The sequence below is a fragment of the Bos javanicus genome, chromosome 18 (genome assembly GCF_032452875.1).
Source record: "Bos javanicus breed banteng chromosome 18, ARS-OSU_banteng_1.0, whole genome shotgun sequence".
Classification (NCBI taxonomy): Eukaryota; Metazoa; Chordata; class Mammalia; order Artiodactyla; family Bovidae; genus Bos; species Bos javanicus.
Window position 1 is genome coordinate 63,024,142 of NC_083885.1, and position 8,999 is coordinate 63,033,140.

An 8,999-nucleotide genomic window follows, 5' to 3' on the forward strand; every position below is an offset into this window, starting at 1 on the left:
CCGGGACTGATGCTGGACTGGACACCAGACCATCTGTGACACAGAGAGCAGAAGGGACTTGTCTGGCCACACTCATCTGTGATGATGATGTCCACAGGGTCGCTGGGAGCTGACCACTCATAGGGGGAGTGGCTGAGAGAGCCAGAGCATCTGTAGGTGCCCGGTCTTGCCAAAGTCATGGGGCCAATGAAGAAGTCAGCTGGGGCATGCCCACCAGTGGGCATCTCTCCACCTCTCTGGAAATGCCCTGTGCTTCTTTTTTCCTGCAGGATAAATTTGTCATGCAGCATTGATGAGTGATAGCGAAGGGTCACATTCTCTCCCACCTGCATGAGGGGCTCTGGGTGGGCTGAGATGGAGGGTTTTGTGAACACACCTAGAAGCAAAGAGCTTGTGAGCTTCAGTGAGTCACCCCGCCTCAGTGCTTCCCCTGACATCTGAAGGTGTGAAAAACCTCCCCATGAAGCAGCAAAGCCAATTACTCTTCCTGTCTGTTCTGTTGCATTCTCTTTAGCCTTGTTCTCGGGCTCTGGCTCATGCTTTTCTGTTTCTCTTTGCTCAAGACCTCTGGCCTCCACTGTGTTTATTCTAAGCTCTTTAGCTGTTTGATCTGCTCTCAGCTTCCATACATACTCAGTCACTTCAGTTGTGTCAGACTCTGTGGGGTCCCATGGACTGTAGCCCACCGTGCTCTTCTGTCCATGGGATTCTCCAGTTGAGAATACTGGAGTGGGTTGCAGTGCTCTTAACTTCATCCCATTCCTAATATGCATGGTGGGGGGCTTCTCTGGTAGAATACATACCAGGTGTAATACGTACCTTGGCTCCTTTCACACTCATCTCCTAGAAAGTTGGTGATGATTGGCAGGAGGTTGGGAAGGAGGTGGAGAAAAAAGGGACCACCTGTGATCCCCACTTCACACCTCTGGAAACATTCCTGGGCTGACTTGGTCTTAACTGGGACCCCAGCACCTTCATATGGGATTACAGCTCCCTACTGGGTGGCAGGTGCTGGATCAGGGTTCCTCCTCAGCCTCCGAGTTGACAGGCAGTGGCAGCATCCTGTCTAACTAATGCCTAGGGAGGGTCCTCTTTCCTGAGCCAGGGGAACACATCCCTCCATTCAACACCCTGAGTTTAAACTCTCAGACTTGGTCCTCTTTCCTTGGTTCGGTTCTGGCTGGGAATCCTGAGGACGTCTTTGGCTGCACTGGCACATGGATCTAGGGTAGGATTGCCTACAGTACAGGTGTCCCAAGCTGGGTTGGACCCCTCCTACCTGTGACCATAATCTGCAGGGGGTCACTGACATAGGACCACACAGAGAGAGACATGTGTAGGACCTGGCATGTTTTCTGGTCACTGGCCCAGTGGTGAAGGTGTTGAAATGATATCCCGGGAGCTTGGGCAACATGGTCCCATCTCTTTTGAGCAGTCTGAATATCACAAATGGAGGACCGAAGTGACACTGAAGAGTCACAGTCTGTCCTAAGGTAACCACAGGGCTTGGCCAGGCTGACAAAGAGGGCTTCTCATATTCACCCAGGAGAGAAGGAGACACAGGCTTTGAGAGAAAAATAGGAATGATCCCCTCTCCCCACTGCCCTCGTGGGTGCTTCCCCTTCAATTCTTCCAACTCTCCTCCCCTAAAGTGCATCACCCTGATGCTCAGGGACACCTGGGGCCTGGGGCAGACAGAGACACAGTCAACCCAGGACGGACATCATGAGGATCTAAGAATACGATTCTTGGAAGTGGTTCTTGGGTTGAAAAAATGTTGAGAAACTTTCTCTGAAAACACAAAACACTGGGGATTCCCTGTTGGTCCAGTTGTTAGGACTCAGTACTTTTTCTTCCAAGGGCCCAAGTTGAATCCCTGATCAGGGAACTAAGATTCTGCAAGCTGCACAATGCAGGCAAAAGAAAACAACAGCGAAAAATTAATGCATGGACAAGAAGGGGAAGGGCTTCCCTGTTGTATGCTTCCCTGCATTTGTTGTAGCTCAAATGGTAAAGAATCTTCCTGCAATGCAGGAGAGCAGGGTTCAGTCTCTGAGTTGGCCAGATCTCCTGGTCAAGGAAATGGCAACCCACTCTTGCATTCTTGCCTGGAGAATCCCATGGATAGAGTAGCCTGGTGACCTACAGTCCACGGGGTCGCAAACAGTCGGACTTGACAGAGCGACTAACACTAACACAACTGAGCAGTGAAAAAGCCACTTGCCTGAAAAGAAGGAAGTAAACCTTGAACCTCGCTCCTTTGTTAGCTAACCTACATCAAATCTGTGACAAGGTCCAAGTGGCCATGCCTGATGGCTAGACCCTCCCCTGGGGTCAGCTTTAGTGGGTGCTCCTGCTGATCCTGTTGTTAAAGGCTGGTTGGAGAGGCCAGGAACCACCTTGTAGGAGAGGGGTCTGTGGGGTGCAGCCTCTTGCTCCCCTCTCATGATTGAAATGGCTCTCGGGGACTCAGCTCCCAGCTGACAGACTTCACACTGTGCCTTCATGTCCAGAGTCCAGACCTGGGCTAACCCCTGGGGAGAGTGAAGATGAGTATCAAGGTCAAAAGAGATAAGGGATCCACAGGGCACGCGGCTCTCACTGTACTGACAGAGGTCTCACCCTGGTCCCCCAGTGTCCTCTGCATCAGTCCCAACTGCTCTGCTCAACAGAGAAATAAGGGATAGGGAGGACTCAGCCACAGCTGCCCAGATCCTCAGACTCACACAGAATCCTAGAAGGAAAACCCTGTCAGAGATGGCTTGTCCTGATGGATCCCACGTTCCTTGCACCCTCATCCAGGGAACCTGTTCAGTGGCCCAAGAGCCCCCCCGATTTCCACCATAACCTTCTCTGACTGTGTCTTTCCGGACTCACCAAGACTCAGGAGGCTGAGGAGTGTGGGGCACATGGCTCTGCTTCTGTGTGACAGAAGGCAGAACTGAGCAAAGCTGACTGAGTCACAGGATGAGGAAGGTGGGCGGTGCAGTTAGTACAGTCAGTTGGTTCATGTCACATGGGAAGATGGCCAGCCTCGTCTCACTCCAGGGATGGAAGTCTGACCTGAGCCACATTACAGAGCACGCATCATGACCCGACCATCACATTTTGTTTCCCTAAACACTATCAACCTCAGATATGCAGATGATACCACCCTTATGGCAGAAAGTGAAGAGGACCTCAAAAGCCTCTTGATGAAGGTGAAAGAGGAGACTGAAAAAGTTGGCATAAAGCTCAACATTCAGAAAATGAAGATCATGGCATCTGGTTCTATCACTTCATGGCATCTGGTCCCATCACTTCATGGCAAATAGATGGGGAAACAGTGGAAACTGTCAGATTTTATTTTTGGGGGCTTCAAAGTCACTGCAGATGGTGACTGCAGCCATGAAATTGAAAGACGCTTACTCCTTGGAAGGAAAGTTATGACCAACCTCGATAGCATATTGAAAAGCAGAGACATTACTTTGCCAACAAAGGTCCATCTGGTCAAGGCTATGGTTTTTCCAGTGGTCATGTATGGATGTGAGAGTTGGACTGTAAAGAAAGCTGAGTGCCAAAGAATTGATGCTTTTGAACTGTGGTGTTGGAGAAGACTCTTGAAAGTCCCTTGGACTGCAAGGAGATCCAACCAGTCCATTCTGAAGGAGATCAGCCCTGGGATTTCTTTGGAAGGAATGATGCTAAAGCTGAAACTCCAGTCCTTTGGCCACCTCATGCGAAGTGTTGCCTCATTGGAAAAGACCCTGATGCTGGGAGGGATTGCGGGGAGAAGGAGAAGGGGATTACAAAGGATGAGATGGCTGGATGGCATCACTGACTCGATGGACGTGAGTCTGAGTGAACTCTGGGAGTTGGTGATGGACAGGGAGGCCTGGCGTGCTGCGATTCATGGGGTCGCAAAGATTCGGACACGACTGAGCGACTGAACTGAACTGAAACACTATCAGCCTAAGAGGATTAGAACAGATCTTGCTTCTTTTAGGAAGTAGTAATGGTGATTCAGTGTATATCATGCAGGATGCTTTTCCCAAGCTCATGATAAACCTGATTAACCTTAAGTCTTTGCAGAAGAGAAATCACATGTACCCACATCATATTTCAGGCTCAGTGCAGATTGGCAATTAAAGACTCATTAATAGAGACTTTTATTCTGCATTCTTATGAGAGGCCCAGACATGCATATATGGCTCTTTGAAAATATATTGTAATACATGTGATTAAGAAACTAACTGTTAGTTTCAGGTCTATGACATATTGATTCAGTTATACATATACAAGCATCTATTGCTTCTCAAATTCTTTTCCCACTAAGGTAGTTACAGAATATTAAGTAGAATTCTCTGTTTTATACAGTAGGTCCTTCTTGCTCATCCATTTTTTTTTATGTTGAAGATCTTCTTTATTTTTTTATTTTATTTTATTTTTTAACTTTACAATATTGTATTGGTTTTGCCATATATCAAAATGAATCCGCTGCAGGTATACATGTGTTCCCCATCCTGAACCCTCCTCCCTTCTCCCTCCCCATACCATCCATTTTAATACAGCCGTATGTATATGTCAGTCCCAAACTTCCAATTTAACCTCCCCCTGACACTATCCCCCCTGGTAACCATAAGTTCATTCTCTGTGAGTCTGTTTTGTAAGTAAGTTCATTTTTCTAGATGTCACAAATAAATGATATCATGTGATATTTGTCTTTCTCTGACTCTTCTTCATCTGAAATTATTTCGTGACTGAGTGGGAACTTTGCACACACAACACTCTCTCTGTCTCTCTCTCTTCGTCCCTTCCTAATCCAAGGACCGCACATGTACACAAAGATAATGTGTGTAAAGATGACTGTAGTGTATTTTTGGGAGGGGGATTTGTTCTGCCTGAAAAGGTGGACCACCTTGCTTCCTACATACTCAGATGAACACAAAATATGTCAAGTAGAAACTTCCAAGCTGCAGAAGGCTTGAGTGAGGGGCGTGTCCACAGCAATCAACTCCAAACTGGGGCAAAATGGCCCAGCTGTTTCAGGACTCCAAGGGCAGACATACACCCAGTTCAGCTGTTGTTCATAGACAGGAAAGAACCTCAGTAAGGGCAGCGATTCCACACCATTTTGCTGGGGGTGGGGGTTGTTAACATTAGTGATGCTTCACAAGTAATAAATCTGGTCTCCCCTTGATCATTATTTATGTAATGGAGTAAGAGTACAGTCACCCTTCTTAAAATTTCCTTTTATTTACTTAATATCATTTTTCAGAATTGATCTGTATTCTTTGTCATTTCAGTTTGTGCATTTTTACTTTCATTGCAGATATATAAACCAGAAATTTTTAAAAATTAAAAAAATTTAATTTTATTATTTTTATTATTATTTTAAATATAAATTTATTTAATTGGAGGCTAATTTCTTTACAGTATTTGTACAGCGAATTGATTCAGCTCGACATTTATATTCTTTTCCATTATGATTTGTGGCAAGATACTGGATAGAATTCACTGTGCCATACTGTAGGACCTCATTCTTTTTTTTTTTTTTTCATATTTAAAGGTAGGTTTTATTTTTATTTAAAAAAATTTTTTATTTTTTAAATTTTATTTTATTTTTAAACTTTACATAATTGTATTAGTTTTGCCAAATATCGAAATGAATCTGCCACAGGTATACCTGTGTTCCCCATCCTGAACCCTCCTCCCTCCTCCCTCCCCATACCCTCCCTCTGGGTCATCCCAATGCACCAGCCCCAAGCATCCAGTATCGCACATCGAACCTGGACTGGTGACTCATTTCATACATGATATTATACATGTTTCAATGCCATTCTCCCAAATCTCCCCACCCTCTCCCTCTCCCACAGAGTCCATAAGACTGATCTATACATCAGTGTCTCTTTTGCTGTCTCGTACACAGGGTTATTGTTGCCATCTTTCTAAATTCCATAGATATGCGTTAGTATACTGTATTGGTGTTTTTCTTTCTGGCTTACTTCACTCTGTATAATAGGCTCCAGTTTCATCCACCTCATTAGAACTGCTTCAAATGTATTCTTTTTAATGGCTGAGTAATACTCCATTGTGTATATGTACCACAGCTTTCTTATCCATTCATCTGCTGATGGGCATCTAGGTTGCTTCCATGTCCTGGCTATTATAAACAGTGCTGCGATGGCTTAAAAAACTGGAAATAGAACTGCCTTATGATCCAGCAATCCCACTGTTGGGCATACACACTGAGGAAACCAGAAGGGAAAGAGACACGTGTACCCCAATGTTCATCTCAGCACTGTTTATTTTTATTTTTTTAATTTTAAATTTATTATTTTAATTGGTGCTCATGCTTTACTCCGGAGAAGGCAATGGCACCCCACTCCAGTACTTTTGCCTGGAAAATCCCTTGGACAGAGGAGCCTGGTGGGCTGTAGTCCATGGGGTTGCTAGAGACACGACTGAGCGACTTCACTTTCACTTTTCACTTTCATGCATTGGAGAAGGAAATGGCAACCCACTCCAGTGTTCTTGCCTGGAGAATCCCAGGGACGGGGGAGCCTGGTGGGCTGCCATCTATGGGGTCGCACAGAGTCGGACACAACCGAAGCGACTTAGCAGCAGCAGCATGCTTTACTCATTCTATGTATAAATAGATTTCATCTGCTAATCCCAAGCTTCCAGTTCTTCCCTCCTTGGCAACCACAAGCCTGTTCTCTATGTCTGTGAGTCTGTTCCTGTTTCATTGATATGTTCCTTTTAGATTCCACATATGGGTGATATCACATGAAAATTGTCTTTCTCTTTCTGTCTTCTTCACTTAATATGTTAATCTCTAGGTTCATCCATGCTGCTACAAATGACATTATTTCATTTTTTAAACATCTGAATGGTATTCCATTCTCTGTGTGTATAAACATATACATCTTCTTTATCCATTCATTTCTCGATGGACAATTAGACTGTTCCCATGTCTTGGCTATCGTAAGTTTTGCTGCTATGAACATAGGGGCGCATGAATCTTTTCAAGGTATAGTCTTTTTACAGATATATGGTCGGGATTGGAATTGTTGGATCATATGGAAACTCTGTTTTTACTTTTTTGAGGAACTTCCATACTGTTTTCCACGGTGACTGCACCAGTTTCCACTCCACCAACTGTGTAAGAGGGTTTCCCTCTTCTCCACACCCTCTCCAGCATGTTATTCACCAACTGTCTAATGATGGCCATTCTGATCACTATGAGGTGGTACCTCCTTGCAGTGTCGATTTGCCTTTCTCTACTAATGAGCAATGCTGAGCATCTTTTCATATGCCTGTTGGCCATCTGCATATCTTCTTTTAAACCACAGATATCAATTGTGAGAGTGACGTCTATGGATTTTGGCTAAAATGAATGACACCTCTGCTAATGTCTCATGAATGTGCTCTGATTCCAACCTCATGTTGCTTGTCAAGGAACAGAGTGATGAGGTCTTCAGGAAAGGAATAGTGACTTCATTTGGAAGGTCAGCAGACCAAGGTACAGCGAACTTCTGCCCCAAAGAATTGTCTTATCTGAGGTAGATGGGCTTTTGGGGGAGTGAGAGGGATGGTCAAACAGTGTTTACTGAATGTAAAATAACCCTACCCCATGGGGGAGAAAATTCCAAGGAAAAGAGAGAAGAATACAGATTAAACACCCACATGTGTGAACTCACACTTTCACACTTACACACACATTTACACACACACACACACACACACACACACTAAAAGAGGAGGAGGTGTGGCTGGTTATTGCAGTGTTTTTTTTTTTTTTAATTTCAATTATAACATATCCTTCCATTTATTCATAGTATGATTTTTAAAATTACATTTGAAGGTTATATAACTTTATATCACAACAATATTGCTTTATATCATAGCAATTATTTCAAATAAGATGTTTTTAAAAACAGAGTTTTTCACATTATCTCAAGAGTTGATAAACCAATCTTCTGACTAGTCTTACAAGTTACCAGGCTTGCAAAAATGCAGTTTAACCACAACATGCATTATCTTGTTCATGCTTATGGATAATTTCCTTCCTGGTTCTCCTTTGAAAGTTGCATAGAAGTCAGGTTTTTTCTATGTTGTCTCCTGTTACTCTTATTCTACATGTTGTCCAGAGGAGAATGTTGGTGACAAATGGTGATGCCCATAAATTGTTAAATCTCACTTCTATGCCAAACTGCGTATAACCCCTTGATTATAGAGGCAGAATGAACAGGCCCAGGAATAACTGTAAAGAATAGTCTGTATTCACTCAGAGTTTCTAATAAACATAGATTGTTTATATAGTCATAATTCAGAAATATGAAAAAAACTCACTAAGGAATAATACATCTCTTACTAAACTTATAAGATAAAATAAACCTTATACTCCTTTACTAAGGTGATTTATACATAGGTGATAAAATTGCTTATTGACTTTGAAATCCTCAAAAAGAACTGGTAAATAGGAAAGTATTCAGTTTAATCCTGTTTTTCTTCCTCTTTTAAACATATTAAAGATTCCCCACTGTGCATTCCATCAAACATCTTTTGATGGCTTTCCAAACATCTCTGCCTCTGGTCTAGCTTATTAAATTTCCTGCCAGTGCCACCACTGGGAAGGAAAGGATGAAGAATTTCTGTTCCCTAACTTAGGCTCAGGGAATTTATTTTAAGCATTCACACTCACCACCCTAACTAAATATTAAAGAAAAGGTCCTCAGGACTGTTCTTTGGATGAAGCTTAAATAACTGGGTAACTGTGCCATTAAAATGGGTAATATGATTAGCAAACAAAAACTGTTTTTTTCCCTTCTTAGAATGAAAAGGAGTAGGACTGTCATATTAAAGACCATAGGAAAAAATGTGGTATACTGATGTTAAGTTCTGATATCATTTTTGATTGAACTTTTTAAAAACTTTTCAATAATGATGCACATCTTTAAAAAAAACAAAAACAACAAACTAATGAGTACCAAAATGCCTATAAGGAATAGCAGTTC